Here is a 25,583-nt window from a genome sequence, read left to right as displayed (position 1 = left end):
GTTTGGTGCGTACATACACGGGTGGGGGTTCGGGGCGTACATACACGGGTGGGGGTTCGGTGCGTACATACACGGGTGGTGGTTCGGGGCGTACATACACGGGTGGGGGTTCGGGGCGTACATACACTGCTGGGGTGGGGGTTCGGGGCGTACATACACGGGTGGGGGTTCGGGGCGTACATACACGGGTGGTGGTTCGGGGCGTACATACACTGCTGGGGTGGGGGTTCGGTGCGTACATACACGGGTGGGGGTTCGGGGCGTAAATACACTGCTGGGGTGGGGGTTCGGGGCGTACATACACGGGTGGGGGTTCGGTGCGTACATACACGGGTGGGGGTTCGGGGCGTACATACACGGGTGGTGGTTCGGGGCGTACATACACTGCTGGGGTGGGGGTTCGGTGCGTACATACACGGGTGGGTGTTCGGGGCGTACATACACTGCTGGGGTGGGGGTTCGGGGCGTACATACACGGGTGGGGGTTCGGTGCGTACATACATGGGTGGGGGTTCGGGGCGTACATACACGGGTGGGGGTTGGGTGCGTACATACACGGGTGGGGGTTCGGGGCGTACATACACGGGTGGGGGTTTGGTGCGTACATACACGGGTGGGGGTTCGGGGCGTACATACACGGGTGGGGGTTCGGTGCGTACATACACGGGTGGTGGTTCGGGGCGTACATACACGGGTGGGGGTTCGGGCGTACATACACTGCTGGGGTGGGGGTTCGGGGCGTACATACACGGGTGGAGGTTCGGGGCGTACATACACTGCTGGGGTGGGGGTTCGGGGCGTACATACACGGGTGGTGGTTCGGTGCGTACATACACGGGTGGGGGTTCGGGCGTACATGCACGGGTGGGGGTACGGGCCGTACTTCCACGGGTGGGGGTACGGTCCGTACATACCCCTACCCACGCTCTGCGTGCCTGGGTACGGGCCGTACCCATGCCTCTGGTGGGTGGGTACGGTGCGTCCCCCCATTGTTGCGGTGCCGTGGGGTCCGCACCGTACACAGGCCTTGGGGGCATGGCTACGGGTCGTACCACACGTACCCCTACATGACCCCAGCAATGCTGGTACGAGCCGTACCAAGGCCTTTCTGACGTGGGTACGGGCCGTACCGCCATTGTTGGAGTGACGTAGGGGGACGCGTGGTACGTTCCGTACCCACGCTCTTGCGGCCTGGGTAGGGTACGTACCGGTTCGCGTGACCATCCACTTCCGTTGTGGCGGACGCTTGCGTTGCTGGCCTCGCCCCCACCCCCTGGAAGTGACCAGGCCCTGATGGTCAGGTATGTCCAGGCCATGTGTGATTTGGTACCATGTGTTGGTGTTGTGTGTCCTGCCCCTGCCCCCCCCTTTGCCCCTGGTTGTTGTGCTGACCTTCTGCGGCGTCTGCGTCGGTTCCTGTACGCCAGGTGGACTGCTAGGAGGGCAGGGATGGCACGTAGGTTCGGGTCCATGTCTGTTCGTCGCGTCCAGCTGCTCCTTGCGTGTGTCGTCCTGATTTCCCGGCAGTTTTTGGCAGCCGGTAAATATTTTCCGTGCGGGATGACGTCGGTTCGAATCGTACTTCCTGGTTCGTGAAACGTAGGCTGGATGCGTACCGACGTCAGGTCGGCGCCTTTCAGGATCGGAATTGTGTTTAGTTTCTGTTCGGTCGGTGTTTTGTTCGATTCGTACGGAAATGGTGTTTCCGTGCGAATCGTACTTGCATTTTCGGATGGATTTGGCACCGGGTACGAGTCGGACGGAGATAGGGCTCCGTCCGACGGTTCGTACCCGGTTTTTACCGGATCGGAATTGGCACCTATGTTGGGCAAGTGTTGGACTCCCAAGCCTCCTCATTGAGCCCTGCATTATGGTGTCGGACTGAACCCAGACTCAACCTATTCATCCCGCCCCAGAATTATTTGATAATGTGTCTTTTTTTGCTTTTCAGCATTCTTTGCTGTAAATGAAACTGGCAAGGCTAGCGAAATTTGCACATCAACTTCAAGGACTTCTGAGCAATGATTCAGCCTAGGGCTAAAGGGAGACCACAGGTCAAAGACTGTGGCCACACCTCTATTTTAATGATTTTTACATTTGGCAAATAATTGTGCCATTTTGAAATTAATTAGGTGAATTGACACGTTGATATCTTTACTAAAGAATTAATAAGACTCCCGAAATTATATATTGTGCACGATTTTGTAACAATTTTTATTAATTGAAACAAACAAATGTATTCATTCATTCAACCCATCTGCCGAAGGGAGGTTTTGTCACTCTCCTGTCCTTGCTTTGCATACTTCTCTTCCAATTTGTTTTTTCAGTTCACGCAGCTCCTTATTGTACCAGCTTTGTCCTTCTGGCCCTGGATGATTAAACTTCCTTCCTGGTTGGCGTAACCTGTTGGGCTAATCAGAAACGTATAATGTAATCGTTTTTCTTCGAAATATGAACTGATATTTGTCTTTTTATACTTCTAGTTCTTAATGAAAATTATTTATCTGATTGATTGTCTTGTTCTTAAGTTTAACCTCAATAAAATCCTTTGAAATTGAAAAATGCAACGCCATGGTAACTCGTGTGAGAGGAGAGAAGCAAACAGGCGGGGTTCAGGGTAAATAACGTTTGGGGCATACCAGGAATGGGTTTCTTTCTTTTTTTTTTTAAATCATACATTCATTATGTAAAGGAACAATGTGAGAAATTCCGCACTTAACTGCAATGACAGCAGAATGTTTCAATCACTTTCAGTCGGAGGCAAACATAGCTATCCGCACGGACTTATTTCTGCACATTCCAGGCCGCACGGTTTTGGTTGGCTATGGGAGTTCTCTGGGAAGGCAGGTTTTGCGGTGTAAAAAAGAAGAACGTAGTAAATTTAAACATATTTCTTCCTGTGAAAACTTTATTTATTAATTTAATTTGTGGTTGGTGACGAACTGACACGTGTTCTAGAACATTCAAGGCACAAATGTCCTCACATATGTTACCTCCTAGAGACTAGATATCAAATCACAGTTCAGCATTCTGCATAATAGAATCGTTTAATGCTTTCTTGGAAAGATGACACAAGCAGCCGCCTAGCCTCATCAAACACTGCACGTACAATGGTTCGAACTATATTCTGCCCACCCCTTTTCAATGAATTCTAAAACGGGGCATACCGTTAGACATCTTTTCATATTTTTCGTCCTATGTCTGTGGGAAATACCTTACGGCACTGTACTGTTGCAAATTTCACACATTGAGTAGAATGTAATAATAACACAGGAGATGCCGTTTAACTCTATACAATGTGGCTAAGGATGTAATAATCTGAACTGCTTGGAAATCTCACTGTGGAAAATAACTGGGTACTTTATAACACTGTGAATACATTTTAATCTTTGCATCATGGCAAACACATTTCCCCTCTTTTGCCTAACCTGAAGGCTAGTTACAGGTTTCAAAAGTATTATTTGCTCATAACCTGAAGTGCATTGTAGCTGAAATGAAATGTGCACAGTGCTGACACCCTGTTTCCTTGGGGGTAAAACATTATTTTCTTTATTTAATAGCAGCAACTAATCTACACTGGCTAGTGGTGTATCTAATATGATGGAGCCCCTCCTACATAATTTAATTAGGGGCCCACGGTCTCCCATATCCCAAAGATATGTATTGCCATTGGGCTGAGTCGGCCACCTTTGAAAGATTGGGGCCACCCTAGTGTGTTAGGGACTCCGTTGCACTGCAGAGGCCTGCGTCACGACCCTGGCATAGGCTACAGATTTCTGTTGGGGTCACATTTCTATTTTCATGACATGTACTTACCTCTCTTGTTCAGGGAACTATATGGAAGGCATTACTAAAACGTTAACACTCACAAGATCTGTCACCCTCTCCGATAAAATGTACAAGCTTTCACAATATAAATACATAGGGGTCGATTCCGATCCGGGTCGGAAAGCACTCCGACCGAGTCGGGCCTGGAGTGTTTTCCGACCGAGCCGGACCCCTACAGTCCGACTGAGCGAGTACGATGCGCACGTATGCTGTCGGACTCGGTTCGGTCGGACTCCCATAGAAGTCAATGGGAGCCAGTTGTACTACGCGTACATGCGCTCCCATTGACTGAATAGGTACGTCTCAAACAAGTGCGACCCCCTACAGTGGGTACGCGTCGGTGCCATCCGCACCGTACATGCCTGTGTTGGGGAGACCCATAGGTCTCCCCCTGTGTGCGAGTCGTACGGCTGCGGGTGTCGGGGGGTCCGACACGGACCCCCGAAGTCCGACTCCGGGAGCTTTTGCGAGCCGGACACTCCGGCTCGCACAAGCTGTCCGACGCGTGCATCGTACTGGCTCGGTCGTGAATCGCATCCATTGCACGCCACGGTTAGCTTACGACCAAGACGTACGGAGCGGTTCGGACCCGGAAACTACTCGGTCGGTGAATTTCATGTAGCTCGCATCGTACTGGCTCGCTCGTACAGCTGTATGAGTCGGCCGGAAAACACACGTACAGCTCGTAGTTTTTCCGGCCGGATCGGAATCGGCCCCATAGCAGGAAAAGACATCCTGCTTTTGACTAAAAACTGGTGGGAACTTATGTCTTAGAGCTCATTTCTTGTCTTCCTGCGGTGTTCTTTGAAAATTCACAGCTCAGCGTTTCTTATTCTTGATCTTCCACATGGTACTTTATGCAGTTTACTGTTGCTCTTATATTATCTGATTTTTATGTTGCACAGATTTAACATTTTGTTTCTAGTCAATTTAGCAACCCCTTTGAAGATCTGTGATTGTCATGAGGAATGTGAACCATCAGATATTTTGCATAAGGAATGCTTTTGCCTTCTCTTTTTTCAGGTCAAGCCTGGGCAGCGCATGCGCTGCTCTGCGAGGCATGCTGTACTGAGGTAGGGACTTGAAGCTCCGCCCACTCTCAACCCACATTTTCAATTGGCTTGTGTCATTGTCCACAGTAAACTATGGCTGTCCATTGGTCAAAAGGCTTAATAGTCCCTCCTTAGTACTGCCTTGTCTAATTTTGTAAACTCCCATGGCGAGGCCACCTGTTATGTGTGTTGTTGCTCTGTACGCTTTAATTACAGCCTACGAGACTAATTTCTCAAATAGCGGCAGAAAGGACATGCTCTCTCCTAACACTATTTAAAAAAATATATAGCACGCATTTCAATGCAATAGGTCTCGCATTCGCGAGTCTTTAAGCTATTGGTGTTGTAAATGACAATGCCTTTTATTTATCTGTTATACAAACAACACATAAATCAAAGACATTGTCATTTGCAATGCAAATAGCTCAATCTCTCATAAATGCGAGTCCTATTGCATTGAAAATGCTTGTTGATTAATTGCAGTGGGTTTGGTTTAGCTGATGGAAAATGGAAACAAGTCCCTTTTGTGCAAGCCCCCAAGTTGCTTTGTTCCGACTCTCTTTCCTGTCCTTTTGCCTTCTGCCATCTGTTTATGCACTCTTTCATTCATACTGTTATGCTTTGGGCTTTGATTGTGGGAGATGGGTCACAGAAGGAATAGGACGGAGGGGTACCTCCTCTCATGATCGCCATGGTAAGGAATGAGCAAGGGATGGGTTGGTGGACGTGGGTAGGAGAGGCACCTCCTTTTTGCATTCTGCAGCACTGAGTGCAAGAAGGTGATAGGACATAGTGCATGTGAGCAAAAGGTGCACTTTTACTCCTTCTCCAGACTCTTTGATTATATGGAAGAAGCCACGGAGAGCGTGTATTTGAGTCCCAGGCTCAGGTAATGCTGGTGGTACTTCTGGGGGATTTTTTTCAGTTGGCTTAGCCACCGTTCCATTTCCCAACCCTCCTCCGAATGTTACCAAAAAGGGAGGAAGTGGTTGAGAGATAGACAGTTAAAGGTCATTTAATTCATGATAGCTGTATGCTTCAAGGAGGCAGTAAACTAATTTTAAGCTGTAGCACATTGGGCAGCATGGCAAAGTCAAGCATTTTGTTAGGAAATTGCCACAATTTGTAGACTCTTATGATAATTCATGCCCCAGTTTACAAAAACACACACCTTTCATGGTAGTGACTTCCATTTCTGCATCATGATAGGATATGCCATTGTCAACCAACTATAAAAGGCAAGAGGGTTAGGAATGCAACATGTGTCAGTACCTCAAGAATTACTTCTCCAATGTGCTAATTGCACCTCCCACTGCTTTCCCATGTCTCCTCTCATTGTCTATATCCATCTTGATCTGGTATTTCTGTTGATATTGTTTTATTTCTGCTTATGACTATTGTAATATTGCTTGTTTTTAGAGGATTTTTTCTCAAACAATAGGGAAAGCGTTGGATGCCAGACGGTTAACATTTACTATTCACTCTCCAGTCTGTGCAACAGAAGGGAAAGCAGATGTTAGAGGGGTAAAATGTACTAATTCCACTCCACTTAGGCAACAGTAGAGAAAGCTTTGGACTCGGAAGGGGTAACATTTACTATTCCCTCTCAGTCTGTGCAACTGTAGGGAAAGCTTTGTACTCCGGAGGGGTAAAATGTACTATTCCCACTCCAGTCTGTGTACCAGTAGGGAAACTGTTGGACTCCAGAGGGGTAGAATTTACTATTCCCACTCCAGTCTGTGCAACAGTAGGAAAAGCATTGGACGCCGAAGGGGTAAAATGTACTATTTCCACTCCAGTCTGTGAAACAGTAGAGAAAGTGTTGGACTGCGGAGTTTAAAATTACCATTCCCACTCCAGTCTGAGCAACAGGAGGAAAAGCTTTGGATTACGCAGGTGTAAAATTGACTATTCCCACTCCAGTCTGTACAGTAGAAAAAGTAGTTCACTTCAAACACATAACATATGTTAATAAGTCCATCAATTGACCAAAAATATAAAACTCTTAATATAAAAACTATATAAAAATAAATGTAATAAACAATTAAACAATGTACATAATTATTAAAATTGTAATAATTAATATCAAATTTTAAAAATGTTATAAATTGATCATTTAAATAGATTCCCACAGTTTACTTCCACAAACCTAACAACTAACAACTGAAATAAAATTAGAATAAAAAAGTATAACATGATTAACATATTAAGTAAACAATAAGATAATTACTAATAAATTATTCTTTAATTGTTAATTAGTTATTACATAACTTCCCACCCTTTCCCCTACAAACACAACAACCTGCTCCTAATATATCACATAAAAAATAATTACTAAACAATGTACGTCATTATAAATCAATTCAATATTTTATTAAAAATGAATAATTATTCGACAATTGATTATTAATTATTAGCTTCTCACCCTATAGCCCTACAAACATGACAATCTACACCTAGAATTAATAATACATTAATAATTAATTATTTATCAATTATTACTTAACTTCCCACCCTCTATCCCTAAAAACTCGACAACTGCACCTAAACTGTACCTTAACAAATATAATGATTGCATAATTTACATAATTCGTTATCAATTAAATAATTATTTGAATTACAAATTAATTATTAATTAATTATACTTGATTAACTTCCCACCCTGTACCCCTGCAGACTTCACAACCCACTATGACACTATAAATTAATATTAACAATCAAATTAAAAATGATGGGAGATTCTGCATAAAGGTTGTATAGATGTACAGACAAAATAACACTAGTACATACTGTGTAATAACATTACGAACATTACCCCTTCTGTGCCAGTTACTCTCTCGCCAGGGGTAGAATGGTTACCCTAACTCGGGTTACACTTTCCCCAGAGAAAATAAAACAAAAAGTCCATGAAGATATTTTTCGTATCCTATTTATTCCTACAGGACAAAACATATGACATTATGAATGAAAATATTACTTCTCCCCACAAGCTATCACCAATTCAAAACATTTTCTTAAATGTTACAGAAAATATCCCTCTTGGTCCTCCGTGCATACATCCAGGTGTTAGAAATGTGATTTCTGGTTGGCTAGGGCTTGCGCCAAAGCCAGGCAGAAACTACCACTCTAGTCAGGGCTGGGGAGTTACATGCCAAAGATAGCCCCTGCTCACCCCCTTGGTAGCTTGGCACGAGCAGTCAGGCTTATCCCGGAGGCGTTTGCGCGCGCACCCAGCAACAACACCCAAGGCCCACCACAAAAGAAACTCCACACAAGGTTATATATAAAAATAGCCTTTGTATTATAATAAACACATTAGATAATATTCACACAATTTACACTGTGCCAACTGGCACTGGGCGGAATTTACAGGGGACAATTTACACAAGACAGGGCCACATGGACCACTGTCAGAATTAGCACAAATCACCAAATTGTAAACGTAGAAATGTGGAACAAATAATAAATGTAGCGCACAACCAGTAACCACTGGTAGAAGGTAAGTACACCCTACGCAATCCTAGACACCTTAGGCATATATCACGCAGGGCACCATGAACACACTAGCATAACCTATACTAGGAAAAATCCTCTCCTACGCATAGGCACATTTAGAAATAAAAAAATAGCATCAAGGCAATGCACATTAAAGGTAGAACAAATCTGAACTGCACATTTATGCTAGCGTCTAGAAGTGGCACTTCTATACTAGACACAGTAACGCCGCACACATCATCGCGCAGCATTCACTCTCACGAGTTCGAACATACCAAATTCGGCCCTGCACTCCCCACGCATCAGGAACTACCATGGGCACACACATTCCCCATGCTTTCCTATGGGAGGGCAGGTCAGTCTCACTAAACCATACACAGAGCGCACGTGCTTTCCACTGGGACACAGTGTGAAAGGGCCTAGAGGCCTAAAACCACTAGTACTCCATAGGGAAAAAGCTAAGATAATCGCAAAAAGTTCAGGGGTGAACCTGCCAGAAGGGCCAAGTCCAACACAACCCCCTTCCAGCCAAAACGCAGGGTAGACCAATCACCACCGTGATGGTCTTCCCTGCTTGGGGCGATAAAACACGGACGCAGGCCCGCAACGGCAGGGACACTCTCCGGTTTTACGCCACTCTGAACCCACGTGGTTCCCTCTGAAAAAACTCGGCGGACCAACTGGGCTTACCCACTGGTACTCCTCAGCTGTCCGCGGCCAGGACCAGGCCCTAGGCCATCCAGGTGCCACTGGTCCTTGCCTAACCACAGAGTGGGGGGTAGTAACCCCTGGCACATAGTAACCATTCTCCACTCTACTCCTCATCAGGGCAGTTCTAAACTGCCACTGATCCTCCAGCCTAGGGTCTGTACCCTCAAGCTGACCAACAGTCACGGGCGAGGCTCTCCTCCCCCTACCTCTTCTTCTAGGGTTCCGTCCTCTCTTCCTCTGAGAGGCGACCTCGTAACACAATTCACCCACCAGCTCAGGACCTCTTCCTGAGAACTGGTCTCCCAACCAAGGGTTTAACCCCTCAGGTTGCACCGGGGTCAGAGGCGAGGACTCCCTCCCTCTGCACCCCCTTCCAGAGTCCAGCACCCTCCCAACTGGAGTGGTGCCCCTAGCAGCTACATCGGTCAGGACACTGTTTACAGTCGTCCTTCCCACCAGGTCAGGCTGATCCTGAACCTGGCCTCCCAACCATGGGTCTAAACCCTTTGGCTGAGTACTTGCCTGGCACTCCAGGACTTCTGGGGACTTACACACCATCCCCCTGAGGGTAACATATGCCTCATATGTTGCGTGACAGTCTGCCTGGTGCAGATCTCCCGTCCCCTGTCCACCTGACAGTGCGTGAAGATCCCCCAGGACAGACGTGTGGTCACCATGGTCACCTCTAGGAGACTCAGCCCTCCCGGCTGGTCCCTGACCCACTGGCTCCTCCACTGGGGAACACAGCCCCATGCCACCCCTCTCGCTGGACTTCTGTACCCTCCCTACTGGAGTGGCACTGCCAGACATCAGAACCACTGGAGCTCTACTTACAGATGCTCCAGGTTCTCCATACCCTAGGTGATCTTCCTTAAATGGGCTAACAGGAAAACCTAGGCCCCCAACCTGGTTTTCCCTGAAGAAACCATCCAGGCTCTGAGACTGGGTTTCGGGCCTCTGGGGACTCGAAGTCACACACTCACTCCTACTCCACTGAGATAGGTTGTGAGCCCCTACACCCCTCTCACTACTCTGGGACCTAGCTGGGCTACTCTGAACCTCTTCCCCAATACTGGACGGGAAGATACCTGAGCCACTACTGTGGGAAGTACTCTCCCATGCCTCATCAGAACCTTGGGACCTTTCCTAATGGTCTGCTTTTTCTGCAAGCTCCCAAGGATCACAGTCCTCCAACCCCAACAGGTGTTGGCGTAACTCCGGCCCACAACCACTACTGAGCATTTGCTCTTTGAGAATCATATTGAGCAGTTCACCAAAGTCGGATTCCGGGTCAAGTTTTACCCAATTGACCAGTGCATCATTACATTCCTCCACAAACTCCTCCCAAGACTGGTGAGACAGTTTCCTACTGCCCCTGAATTTCAACCTATCCTCCTCTTCTTGAGAAACAGGTACCATACTCTGGGAACTGGGAATGGGACTCTCTGCACTGGACTCTCTATCGCTGCCACCACTGGACTCTACCCTCCCTGGGGAATCCAGACAACTACAACTGCGCTCAGGGGACAACTTACCCTCCAGAGCTAGTTTCTCTCTGGCAAAGGCCCTCTCAGCCTCCGCCATCTGCTTCTGAGCTAAGACCCTCTCGGTCTCAAAATTTTTCTCCTCCACATTCAGCTGCGCTAATTCCTTGGCATGCTCTAACCTGAGCTTCACCAAAGCCAGCTGATGCTCCCTTTCTTCCCTCCTATCTACCCACTCCTCTGGGGACAGGAAAAGGGATGGGGCGCTGCTCCTGACACTGGACTGAGCAAGGGACTCCCTATCTATGGGGTCTTCACTATCTACTGGCGTCCCTGTCCTGTCACTTTCTTCCTCCTCTTCAGACTCCTCAGGGCTCCACTCAGACCCACCACCCTCTTGGCGTGTGGCCCGGGCCCTCTCCTCCTCACTGCGCTCACGTTCCCATTCATCCTTCTGCCATAGGATCAGGTTGTCCCTCAGTTTGGACTGGGTGTCTGACTCACCCACCTCTATGTCTCTCTCTTCACAGAATCTGACCAACTCCAACATACTGTATCTAAACAGACCACAGAAATTAAAAGCAGGCTCCATTTTGGCGGACGTTCTCGAGAAAGGTTCAACACAAGGAACCTAGGTGTCTGAGCTAAAACAGGAGTACACAATTCACAAAGGACACCTTTAGGAGAAGAAATAATGGAACTCAAAACAATAATCCCCAAACACGTGATTATCTAAAATGCGGAGTTTTGTAGTGCAGCCAGTCGTCACTGTGGTACTGCGCAAATGCAAGTCCTAATCCCACTGCTGATCACCAATGTTAGAAATGTGATTTCTGGTTGGCTAGGGCTTGCGCCAAAGCCAGGCAGAAACCACCACTCTAGTCAGGGCTGGGGAGTTACACGCCAAAGATAACCCCTGCTCACCAACTTGGTAGCTTGGCACGAGCAGTCAGGCTTATCCCGGAGGCAATGTGTAAAGCGTTTGCGTGCGCACCCAGCAACAACACCCAAGGCCCACCACAAAAGAAACTCCACACAAGGTTATATATAAAAATACAAAAAACAACGTAAGAGTGTATGTAGAAAGAAGTACAACCAGCCGGTCGAATTCTAAAACACAGTTCTGAGTGTAAATGAGACAAAATCAATCTGATATTAAAATAAAACCCTCACTCACCAACATAGTTGGTGACATGCTTCATCATGGGGTTTTGCCAGTGGTGCCTTGTGCGCCTCTGGTGTGCTGCGCCTCTGGTGTTCCCTCTGTGACTTTGAAAACCACTATATGCAACCTTGTTGAACATGCTGAGTCAAGTGGCTTTATAAGCAAACAAGAGGCGGATTTTTTGACAAAAGGCAAAGGTATTATCCCATATTTTTATACTTTGCCGAAAATCCATAAAAACAAGTCACCTCCTCCGGGTCGTCCAATTGTATCGGGCATTGGTTCTCTTCTAGAGCCTCTGTCGATCTTTTGCGACTTCTTTCTTAAACCTATAATACAGGAAACACCAACTTACCTAAAAGATACTAAGAGCTTTCTGGCAGCATTACAGGAATTAAGGATAGACCCTGACAATACTATACTTGTCTCTCTGGATATCGAGAGTCTTTATACGAGCATCCCACAAGACAACACCATCCAGGTTATTGGGGAAGCTCTTGACTCCGTTGACTGGCAGTTTCAAACACCTAAAGGATTTATCATTGATTGTGCCACTTTGGCCCTGAAGAAGAATTTTTTTGAATATCAAGGAACCCTGTACCTCCAATCAACTGGTACTTCGATGGGCAGCACTTTTGCGCCCAGTGTGGCAGGTCTTTATGTTTTTGACTTCGAACGTAAATTCATTTTAAGTCCACAAAATCCTTTTTCTTCTTATCTTTCCTTTTGGAAAAGATATATTGATGATATTTTCATCATCTGGCAGGGCCCTGAAAATATTCTTCATGATTTCCTATTATGGATAAACACCTGTGATCCTCATCTGTTATTTACCAACTCCTTCCATAAAGAAGAAATGATTTTTCTGGATGTGGTAGTTACTAAAAGGGATGGTATTTTGGTCACAAAAACTTACCATAAACCGACAGCCAAAAACAATCTTCTGGCTTTTTCCAGTTTTCACCCCCGACCACTCCGTGAAAATCTTCCCTATGGCCAGTATCTCCGCATCAGGCGGAACTGTAGCAAGGTGGAGGACTTTCGTAAACAGGCCAGTGATCTGACACTTAAACTCAAACAGAGGGGCTATCCTGAAAAAATCCTAACGAAAAGCTATAAACGAGCCAGAAATCAACCAAGAGAGGTCCTCTTGCAAACCTTTCATAAAGAATCCACGGATCCACCACTGACGTGTGTAACCACCTACAACGTTGCATCTAACGCTGTTGCAAAATCAGTTAAAAAGCATTGGAGGATCCTGACGAGCAACAACAAGAACTGGGAAAGACCCCTCTTTGCATATAAGAAAGCCACAAGCTTTAAAGACTCTCTCGTTCATACAAGACCGAGGACCCCAAGAAAACCTACTGTTTCCTCTGTTCTTGACACTTGGGGGTTACCACCTGTACATGGCCACTATCCCTGTGGGTCGTGCAGTGTGTGCCACCTCACGTCACCTACGAAAACCTTACTACTGGAAACGGGCAAGGTGTGGACTCAACGTAGCCATACCAATTGTAACACGACCGATGTGGTCTATTTAATCACATGCCCTTGTGATTTGAAATATGTGGGCATGACCACACGCAAGGTCAAGTTACGTATTGGAGAGCATCGAAGCAACATTCGGTGCAGAAAAAGTATGACGAAATTAACGGAACATTTCCTGCGATTCCAACACACTGCGGATGATCTGCACTGGACCATCATAGAGCAATCTAAACCCTCCATACTGTTTGAAAAAGAACAGCGATGGGTTTACCGCCTCTCGACACACCTCCGGGGACTCAATGATATGATCCCGTGGGGATCTGTTTTGAGACGAACTATTTAATGTTGCCTGGATGTCTGGATCTTACTGCCTCAGTACTGTTTCCCGAAAAACCTGAACAGTCCCGATTTACTTGACCTCACTACCCGACTATTTTGGTCACTAAGTGGGTATTTAATATAGGCCTGATAAGGGACGTTACTTACCACTTTGATCTGGGGTGCTGGGAACATTTCTGATTATTTCCGGACCATTTCTAATCCAACTTTGGGTTTTTGTTTGCGCTTAATCGAGGTTGTCGATAAAGTTTTCAACAAAGGCTAATTGGAACTTAGTCCTTCATCTCACTCTAGGACTAGCGTGATAGTCCGCTTTCCATGTCTATAGCACGGATGCGTGCGCATACCGGCAGTGGTAGACCCTTCCTGGTTTCCCGCCATGGCTACTATTTAAACGCGAATACTTACTTTCACCTTGACTCCGGGCTCGGCGGTCATATGTAGGTGAATTTGCCTGGCTGAGGACTTGGACGATGTGAGTACCGCTGTAAAACGATCTTTTAGTCTCCTTCGAAACGGAACTTTGAAACTTATTGGGTTAACGGACTATAGGAGTCTGACATTTACCTCTTTGTCTGTCTCCACTATAGTTGTTCTGTAGTCCCGCCACCCGTTCGTTTGCCCAAGGAGCACTTCCTCGTCTTCATTTACGTAAGCCTCATTTAAACAATTTTTCTGTTGTTTTTATTCCGTCTTTCAAACTATGCCGAAGTATTGGGGATTATGCTTTGCCCCCTCTCAAACGACATATATTTGCATGTGCCATATAATTTTAAAAGAGATCACCGCATAGTCAATAAGTAATTTTTTTACATACCCAGACCCTTGAGAGAATCGCTCAAATGCTGGTTTGCTCCTAATTGGTTGCAGACGTATCTGGATGATTGAAAAGAAACTGAGTTTTTTGTCCACACGGACTGTCCCGTGTTATATTACGAGTCTTGTATAAACATAGGGACAATCTGAATGACTGTTTGTTTGAGACTTGATCTGGTTTTTTGATATACACAGTATACTTAATATTTGTATGTGGATTCTAACGTACATACATTTTTTTCAGACAGACGAGGTTGCCCTCTAATTTACGGAAGACCCCTGATGTAACCGTGAGTGTATCGGTTCAATCACACCTGAGGTTTGGATAAGCCTTAGTGTGCTTATACCGCCAAGGTGTTTTTTCTCATGATTAGGTCCTGATGAAAGCTTGGTGAAACACAACAATAAGCTGAAACATGTTGACCATATGATCATTAGCAGGATTGACCTGACCAATTTAAAGTTCAGGAATTGATATCCACCACTTTTTTAATTTGTTCATATGACGCCATCATTAAAATTTTCTGGCTGACGCCATGTGACTTTTAAATTCACTTTTTGATTTATCACACACTTCTCTTTCTAATCTGATTATAGCTGCTCCGCTATATTAAAGGCGTCGAAGCACACCAGAGGCGCACAAGGCACCACTGGCAAAACCCCATGATGAAGCATGTCACCAACTATGTTGGTGAGTGAGGGTTTTATTTTAATATCAGATTGATTTTGTCTCATTTACACTCAGAACTGTGTTTTAGAATTCGACCGGCTGGTTGTACTTCTTTCTACATACACTCTTACGTTGTTTTTTGTACTTAACTCGGGGGAATAAGAGTGTAACTCTACCCTCTCTCTCTTGTTGTTTCTAATTACTTAGGCAGCGCACAGCTGCGAGAGTTCCTTATTTGACTTAGCGATCTGATCTCAGTTCTCTGGCACCAAGATGGAAAACCCGGGGCTTACGTATACTGACGCAGAGGTCGATGCATTATTAGCCGATTCCTCACTTTTTGCTGACTCCTCGATAGCGCAAACAATATCACAGACAAGTGAGTGGGAGAAACTTACCGAACAGAAACGAAATCGAATTCGTACCATTTTACACGGTACTATACTAACAGAGTACCTACGCAACAATGTAGCGCCTAAGGGTCTACTGGTCACTAATGCCCCTCGCATTTTTCTCGATGATCCAACTTTTCGCAGGGACTGGGCCCAAATCGCGTGGCACTGCACCCGCGATTGGCTTGTGTTAATTATTAAAACTGCCCTCAGGTTATCCGAGGCCTTGATGGTTGAAATTCAATTGACTGAAACACACTTTCGGACAGTTTTGACTGGTTACAAAAAGAAATTGGATGAGCTTAATAAAGAGATCAATGAATATAAGAACTCTTTAACGCAGTCAAAAGCTCAGAAATTTCAGAAAGATCTCAAACGCTTTTCATTTAACAAAATCTACCCTTATGCCAATCCGGATTTTGTCCCTCCAACTGACAGTAATGAACAGACACATAGTACTGATGACAATGATTCCTTTTCTAGCGGATCAAGTAATGAGAGTACTAAATCCAGACAGCGAGGTAGAGGCAGAAATAGACCTTACCACTTCCAATCTAACTGGCAACCTTTTCCCAACCAAGGGGGACAGGGTTATTACAATCAATTCCAACCACCACAGTTCCCTATGATGGGTTGGAACCCTGGTTATGCCCAAATGCCTCCTTTTCCACCCAACACGTTCTGTCCTCCTTTTTTAGACAGAGGCCGACGAGGACGAGGGCGGAGAAGGGGAAACAGTCAAGTACACTGGGAACAGGAAGAAGGGATGGGGAACAATACACGGAGCAAGGCGGCATCCAGCAACCAGAGAGTCTAGTTTTCAACCTTTCCTCAGTCACATTGACAGAGACAGAGAGCAAAGTACTCGAGAGAGGACTAGGTTTTGTGCCATCGGCACGCTTGGACCGCTTTCGCTTACAATGTGAACTCTCTGAATTTTTCAGAAAATTAAAATTGAAATCTTTTTTTGAAAAGACTCGATCTGATGTCCGTGTAGATCATCCCAGTGACACTACCTTACGCTTGAGGTCCACATTTACACCTCCCGCCCATATGGTCCCAGCAGAAATTATTGCATTCGAACAAGCAGTAATCAACGATGTTGAAGCCTTTCAGGATCAAGGAGCATATAAAAACATGAATGCCCAGGAGTTCCAAGCTCTTCAATCACTGCAAAATAACTCTGCTATTGTAATAAAACCCGCGGACAAGGGTGGAGGGATTGTAATTCAGAATGCAGTTGATTACGATCTCGAATGCAGACGTTTGCTTAACGATGCTAAGAACTACATCCCTCTAACTACCGATCCCTCTGTGACTTTGAAAACCACTATATGCAACCTTGTTGAACATGCTGAGTCAAGTGGCTTTATAAGCAAACAAGAGGCGGATTTTTTGACAAAAGGCAAAGGTATTATCCCATATTTTTATACTTTGCCGAAAATCCATAAAAACAAGTCACCTCCTCCGGGTCGTCCAATTGTATCGGGCATTGGTTCTCTTCTAGAGCCTCTGTCGATCTTTTGCGACTTCTTTCTTAAACCTATAATACAGGAAACACCAACTTACCTAAAAGATACTAAGAGCTTTCTGGCAGCATTACAGGAATTAAGGATAGACCCTGACAATACTATACTTGTCTCTCTGGATATCGAGAGTCTTTATACGAGCATCCCACAAGACAACACCATCCAGGTTATTGGGGAAGCTCTTGACTCCGTTGACTGGCAGTTTCAAACACCTAAAGGATTTATCATTGATTGTGCCACTTTGGCCCTGAAGAAGAATTTTTTTGAATATCAAGGAACCCTGTACCTCCAATCAACTGGTACTTCGATGGGCAGCACTTTTGCGCCCAGTGTGGCAGGTCTTTATGTTTTTGACTTCGAACGTAAATTCATTTTAAGTCCACAAAATCCTTTTTCTTCTTATCTTTCCTTTTGGAAAAGATATATTGATGATATTTTCATCATCTGGCAGGGCCCTGAAAATATTCTTCATGATTTCCTATTATGGATAAACACCTGTGATCCTCATCTGTTATTTACCAACTCCTTCCATAAAGAAGAAATGATTTTTCTGGATGTGGTAGTTACTAAAAGGGATGGTATTTTGGTCACAAAAACTTACCATAAACCGACAGCCAAAAACAATCTTCTGGCTTTTTCCAGTTTTCACCCCCGACCACTCCGTGAAAATCTTCCCTATGGCCAGTATCTCCGCATCAGGCGGAACTGTAGCAAGGTGGAGGACTTTCGTAAACAGGCCAGTGATCTGACACTTAAACTCAAACAGAGGGGCTATCCTGAAAAAATCCTAACGAAAAGCTATAAACGAGCCAGAAATCAACCAAGAGAGGTCCTCTTGCAAACCTTTCATAAAGAATCCACGGATCCACCACTGACGTGTGTAACCACCTACAACGTTGCATCTAACGCTGTTGCAAAATCAGTTAAAAAGCATTGGAGGATCCTGACGAGCAACAACAAGAACTGGGAAAGACCCCTCTTTGCATATAAGAAAGCCACAAGCATTAAAGACTCTCTCGTTCATACAAGACCGAGGACCCCAAGAAAACCTACTGTTTCCTCTGTTCTTGACACTTGGGGGTTACCACCTGTACATGGCCACTATCCCTGTGGGTCGTGCAGTGTGTGCCACCTCACGTCACCTACGAAAACCTTACTACTGGAAACGGGCAAGGTGTGGACTCAACGTAGCCATACCAATTGTAACATGACCGATGTGGTCTATTTAATCACATGCCCTTGTGATTTGAAATATGTGGGCATGACCACACGCAAGGTCAAGTTACGTATTGGAGAGCATCGAAGCAACATTCGGTGCAGAAAAAGTATGACGAAATTAACGGAACATTTCCTGCGATTCCAACACACTGCGGATGATCTGCACTGGACCATCATAGAGCAATCTAAACCCTCCATACTGTTTGAAAAAGAACAGCGATGGGTTTACCGCCTCTCGACACACCTCCGGGGACTCAATGATATGATCCCGTGGGGATCTGTTTTGAGACGAACTATTTAATGTTGCCTGGATGTCTGGATCTTACTGCCTCAGTACTGTTTCCCGAAAAACCTGAACAGTCCCGATTTACTTGACCTCACTACCCGACTATTTTGGTCACTAAGTGGGTATTTAATATAGGCCTGATAAGGGACGTTACTTACCACTTTGATCTGGGGTGCTGGGAACATTTCTGATTATTTCCGGACCATTTCTAATCCAACTTTGGGTTTTTGTTTGCGCTTAATCGAGGTTGTCGATAAAGTTTTCAACAAAGGCTAATTGGAACTTAGTCCTTCATCTCACTCTAGGACTAGCGTGATAGTCCGCTTTCCATGTCTATAGCACGGATGCGTGCGCATACCGGCAGTGGTAGACCCTTCCTGGTTTCCCGCCATGGCTACTATTTAAACGCGAATACTTACTTTCACCTTGACTCCGGGCTCGGCGGTCATATGTAGGTGAATTTGCCTGGCTGAGGACTTGGACGATGTGAGTACCGCTGTAAAACGATCTTTTAGTCTCCTTCGAAACGGAACTTTGAAACTTATTGGGTTAACGGACTATAGGAGTCTGACATTTACCTCTTTGTCTGTCTCCACTATAGTTGTTCTGTAGTCCCGCTACCCGTTCGTTTGCCCAAGGAGCACTTCCTCGTCTTCATTTACGTAAGCCTCATTTAAACAATTTTTCTGTTGTTTTTATTCCGTCTTTCAAACTATGCCGAAGTATTGGGGATTATGCTTTGCCCCCTCTCAAACGACATATATTTGCATGTGCCATATAATTTTAAAAGAGATCACCGCATAGTCAATAAGTAATTTTTTTACATACCCAGACCCTTGAGAGAATCGCTCAAATGCTGGTTTGCTCCTAATTGGTTGCAGACGTATCTGGATGATTGAAAAGAAACTGAGTTTTTTGTCCACACGGACTGTCCCGTGTTATATTACGAGTCTTGTATAAACATAGGGACAATCTGAATGACTGTTTGTTTGAGACTTGATCTGGTTTTTTGATATACACAGTATACTTAATATTTGTATGTGGATTCTAACGTACATACATTTTTTTCAGACAGACGAGGTTGCCCTCTAATTTACGGAAGACCCCTGATGTAACCGTGAGTGTATCGGTTCAATCACACCTGAGGTTTGGATAAGCCTTAGTGTGCTTATACCGCCAAGGTGTTTTTTCTCATGATTAGGTCCTGATGAAAGCTTGGTGAAACACAACAATAAGCTGAAACATGTTGACCATATGATCATTAGCAGGATTGACCTGACCAATTTAAAGTTCAGGAATTGATATCCACCACTTTTTTAATTTGTTCATATGACGCCATCATTAAAATTTTCTGGCTGACGCCATGTGACTTTTAAATTCACTTTTTGATTTATCACACACTTCTCTTTCTAATCTGATTATAGCTGCTCCGCTATATTATAGGCGTCGAAGCACACCAGAGGCGCACAAGGCACCACTGGCAAAACCCCATGATGAAGCATGTCACCAACTATGTTGGTGAGTGAGGGTTTTATTTTAATATCAGATTGATTTTGTCTCATTTACACTCAGAACTGTGTTTTAGAATTCGACCGGCTGGTTGTACTTCTTTCTACATACACTCTTACGTTGTTTTTTGTACTTAACTCGGGGGAATAAGAGTGTAACTCTACCCTCTCTCTCTTGTTGTTTCTAATTACTTAGGCAGCGCACAGCTGCGAGAGTTCCTTATTTGACTTAGCGATCTGATCTCAGTTCTCTGGCACCAAGATGGAAAACCCGGGGCTTACGTATACTGACGCAGAGGTCGATGCATTATTAGCCGATTCCTCACTTTTTGCTGACTCCTCGATAGCGCAAACAATATCACAGACAAGTGAGTGGGAGAAACTTACCGAACAGAAACGAAATCGAATTCGTACCATTTTACACGGTACTATACTAACAGAGTACCTACGCAACAATGTAGCGCCTAAGGGTCTACTGGTCACTAATGCCCCTCGCATTTTTCTCGATGATCCAACTTTTCGCAGGGACTGGGCCCAAATCGCGTGGCACTGCACCCGCGATTGGCTTGTGTTAATTATTAAAACTGCCCTCAGGTTATCCGAGGCCTTGATGGTTGAAATTCAATTGACTGAAACACACTTTCGGACAGTTTTGACTGGTTACAAAAAGAAATTGGATGAGCTTAATAAAGAGATCAATGAATATAAGGACTCTTTAACGCAGTCAAAAGCTCAGAAATTTCAGAAAGATCTCAAACGCTTTTCATTTAACAAAATCTACCCTTATGCCAATCCGGATTTTGTCCCTCCAACTGACAGTAATGAACAGACACATAGTACTGATGACAATGATTCCTTTTCTAGCGGATCAAGTAATGAGAGTACTAAATCCAGACAGCGAGGTAGAGGCAGAAATAGACCTTACCACTTCCAATCTAACTGGCAACCTTTTCCCAACCAAGGGGGACAGGGTTATTACAATCAATTCCAACCACCACAGTTCCCTATGATGGGTTGGAACCCTGGTTATGCCCAAATGCCTCCTTTTCCACCCAACACGTTCTGTCCTCCTTTTTTAGACAGAGGCCGACGAGGACGAGGGCGGAGAAGGGGAAACAGTCAAGTACACTGGGAACAGGAAGAAGGGATGGGGAACAATACACGGAGCAAGGCGGCATCCAGCAACCAGAGAGTCTAGTTTTCAACCTTTCCTCAGTCACATTGACAGAGACAGAGAGCAAAGTACTCGAGAGAGGACTAGGTTTTGTGCCATCGGCACGCTTGGACCGCTTTCGCTTACAATGTGAACTCTCTGAATTTTTCAGAAAATTAAAATTGAAATCTTTTTTTGAAAAGACTCGATCTGATGTCCGTGTAGATCATCCCAGTGACACTACCTTACGCTTGAGGTCCACATTTACACCTCCCGCCCATATGGTCCCAGCAGAAATTATTGCATTCGAACAAGCAGTAATCAACGATGTTGAAGCCTTTCAGGATCAAGGAGCATATAAAAACATGAATGCCCAGGAGTTCCAAGCTCTTCAATCACTGCAAAATAACTCTGCTATTGTAATAAAACCCGCGGACAAGGGTGGAGGGATTGTAATTCAGAATGCAGTTGATTACGATCTCGAATGCAGACGTTTGCTTAACGATGCTAAGAACTACATCCCTCTAACTACCGATCCCTCTGTGACTTTGAAAACCACTATATGCAACCTTGTTGAACATGCTGAGTCAAGTGGCTTTATAAGCAAACAAGAGGCGGATTTTTTGACAAAAGGCAAAGGTATTATCCCATATTTTTATACTTTGCCGAAAATCCATAAAAACAAGTCACCTCCTCCGGGTCGTCCAATTGTATCGGGCATTGGTTCTCTTCTAGAGCCTCTGTCGATCTTTTGCGACTTCTTTCTTAAACCTATAATACAGGAAACACCAACTTACCTAAAAGATACTAAGAGCTTTCTGGCAGCATTACAGGAATTAAGGATAGACCCTGACAATACTATACTTGTCTCTCTGGATATCGAGAGTCTTTATACGAGCATCCCACAAGACAACACCATCCAGGTTATTGGGGAAGCTCTTGACTCCGTTGACTGGCAGTTTCAAACACCTAAAGGATTTATCATTGATTGTGCCACTTTGGCCCTGAAGAAGAATTTTTTTGAATATCAAGGAACCCTGTACCTCCAATCAACTGGTACTTCGATGGGCAGCACTTTTGCGCCCAGTGTGGCAGGTCTTTATGTTTTTGACTTCGAACGTAAATTCATTTTAAGTCCACAAAATCCTTTTTCTTCTTATCTTTCCTTTTGGAAAAGATATATTGATGATATTTTCATCATCTGGCAGGGCCCTGAAAATATTCTTCATGATTTCCTATTATGGATAAACACCTGTGATCCTCATCTGTTATTTACCAACTCCTTCCATAAAGAAGAAATGATTTTTCTGGATGTGGTAGTTACTAAAAGGGATGGTATTTTGGTCACAAAAACTTACCATAAACCGACAGCCAAAAACAATCTTCTGGCTTTTTCCAGTTTTCACCCCCGACCACTCCGTGAAAATCTTCCCTATGGCCAGTATCTCCGCATCAGGCGGAACTGTAGCAAGGTGGAGGACTTTCGTAAACAGGCCAGTGATCTGACACTTAAACTCAAACAGAGGGGCTATCCTGAAAAAATCCTAACGAAAAGCTATAAACGAGCCAGAAATCAACCAAGAGAGGTCCTCTTGCAAACCTTTCATAAAGAATCCACGGATCCACCACTGACGCGTGTAACCACCTACAACGTTGCATCTAACGCTGTTGCAAAATCAGTTAAAAAGCATTGGAGGATCCTGACGAGCAACAACAAGAACTGGGAAAGACCCCTCTTTGCATATAAGAAAGCCACAAGCATTAAAGACTCTCTCGTTCATACAAGACCGAGGACCCCAAGAAAACCTACTGTTTCCTCTGTTCTTGACACTTGGGGGTTACCACCTGTACATGGCCACTATCCCTGTGGGTCGTGCAGTGTGTGCCACCTCACGTCACCTACGAAAACCTTACTACTGGAAACGGGCAAGGTGTGGACTCAACGTAGCCATACCAATTGTAACATGACCGATGTGGTCTATTTAATCACATGCCCTTGTGATTTGAAATATGTGGGCATGACCACACGCAAGGTCAAGTTACGTATTGGAGAGCATCGAAGCAACATTCGGTGCAGAAAAAGTATGACGAAATTAACGGAACATTTCCTGCGATTCCAACACACTGCGGATGATCTGCACTGGACCATCATAGAGCAATCTAAACCCTCCATACTGTTTGAAAAAGAACAGCGATGGGTTTACCGCCTCTCGACACACCTCCGGGGACTCAATGATATGATCCCGTGGGGATCTGTTTTGAGACGAACTATTTAATGTTGCCTGGATGTCTGGATCTTACTGCCTCAGTACTGTTTCCCGAAAAACCTGAACAGTCCCGATTTACTTGACCTCACTACCCGACTATTTTGGTCACTAAGTGGGTATTTAATATAGGCCTGATAAGGGACGTTACTTACCACTTTGATCTGGGGTGCTGGGAACATTTCTGATTATTTCCGGACCATTTCTAATCCAACTTTGGGTTTTTGTTTGCGCTTAATCGAGGTTGTCGATAAAGTTTTCAACAAAGGCTAATTGGAACTTAGTCCTTCATCTCACTCTAGGACTAGCGTGATAGTCCGCTTTCCATGTCTATAGCACGGATGCGTGCGCATACCGGCAGTGGTAGACCCTTCCTGGTTTCCCGCCATGGCTACTATTTAAACGCGAATACTTACTTTCACCTTGACTCCGGGCTCGGCGGTCATATGTAGGTGAATTTGCCTGGCTGAGGACTTGGACGATGTGAGTACCGCTGTAAAACGATCTTTTAGTCTCCTTCGAAACGGAACTTTGAAACTTATTGGGTTAACGGACTATAGGAGTCTGACATTTACCTCTTTGTCTGTCTCCACTATAGTTGTTCTGTAGTCCCGCTACCCGTTCGTTTGCCCAAGGAGCACTTCCTCGTCTTCATTTACGTAAGCCTCATTTAAACAATTTTTCTGTTGTTTTTATTCCGTCTTTCAAACTATGCCGAAGTATTGGGGATTATGCTTTGCCCCCTCTCAAACGACATATATTTGCATGTGCCATATAATTTTAAAAGAGATCACCGCATAGTCAATAAGTAATTTTTTTACATACCCAGACCCTTGAGAGAATCGCTCAAATGCTGGTTTGCTCCTAATTGGTTGCAGACGTATCTGGATGATTGAAAAGAAACTGAGTTTTTTGTCCACACGGACTGTCCCGTGTTATATTACGAGTCTTGTATAAACATAGGGACAATCTGAATGACTGTTTGTTTGAGACTTGATCTGGTTTTTTGATATACACAGTATACTTAATATTTGTATGTGGATTCTAACGTACATACATTTTTTTCAGACAGACGAGGTTGCCCTCTAATTTACGGAAGACCCCTGATGTAACCGTGAGTGTATCGGTTCAATCACACCTGAGGTTTGGATAAGCCTTAGTGTGCTTATACCGCCAAGGTGTTTTTTCTCATGATTAGGTCCTGATGAAAGCTTGGTGAAACACAACAATAAGCTGAAACATGTTGACCATATGATCATTAGCAGGATTGACCTGACCAATTTAAAGTTCAGGAATTGATATCCACCACTTTTTTAATTTGTTCATATGACGCCATCATTAAAATTTTCTGGCTGACGCCATGTGACTTTTAAATTCACTTTTTGATTTATCACACACTTCTCTTTCTAATCTGAATATAGCTGCTCCGCTATATTATAGGCGTCGAAGCACACCAGAGGCGCACAAGGCACCACTGGCAAAACCCCATGATGAAGCATGTCACCAACTATGTTGGTGAGTGAGGGTTTTATTTTAATATCAGATTGATTTTGTCTCATTTACACTCAGAACTGTGTTTTAGAATTCGACCGGCTGGTTGTACTTCTTTCTACATACACTCTTACGTTGTTTTTTGTACTTAACTCGGGGGAATAAGAGTGTAACTCTACCCTCTCTCTCTTGTTGTTTCTAATTATATATAAAAATAGCCTTTGTATTATAATAAACACATTAGATAATATTCACATAATTTACACTGTGCCAACTGGCACTGGGCGGAATTTACAGGGGACTATTTACACAAGACAGGGCCACATGGACCACTGTCAGAATTAGCACAAATCACCAAATTGTAAATGTAGAAATGTGGAACAAATAATAAATGTAGCGCACAACCAGTAACCACTGGTAGAAGGTAAGTACACCCTACGCAATTCTAGACACCTTAGGCATATATCACGCAGGGCACCATGAACACACTAGCATAACCTATACTAGGAAAAACCCTCTCCTACGCATAGGCACATTTAGAAATAAAAAAAATAGCATCAAGGCAATGCACATAAAAGGTAGAACAAATCTGAACTGCACATTTATGCTAGCGTCTAGAATTGGCACTTCTATACTAGACACAGTAACGCTGCACACATCATCGCGCAGCATTCACTCTCACGAGTTTGCA

Source organism: Triturus cristatus, chromosome 7 (genome assembly GCF_964204655.1).
Source record: "Triturus cristatus chromosome 7, aTriCri1.1, whole genome shotgun sequence".
NCBI classification, from domain to species: domain Eukaryota; kingdom Metazoa; phylum Chordata; class Amphibia; order Caudata; family Salamandridae; genus Triturus; species Triturus cristatus.
This window is presented reverse-complemented; position numbering follows the sequence as displayed.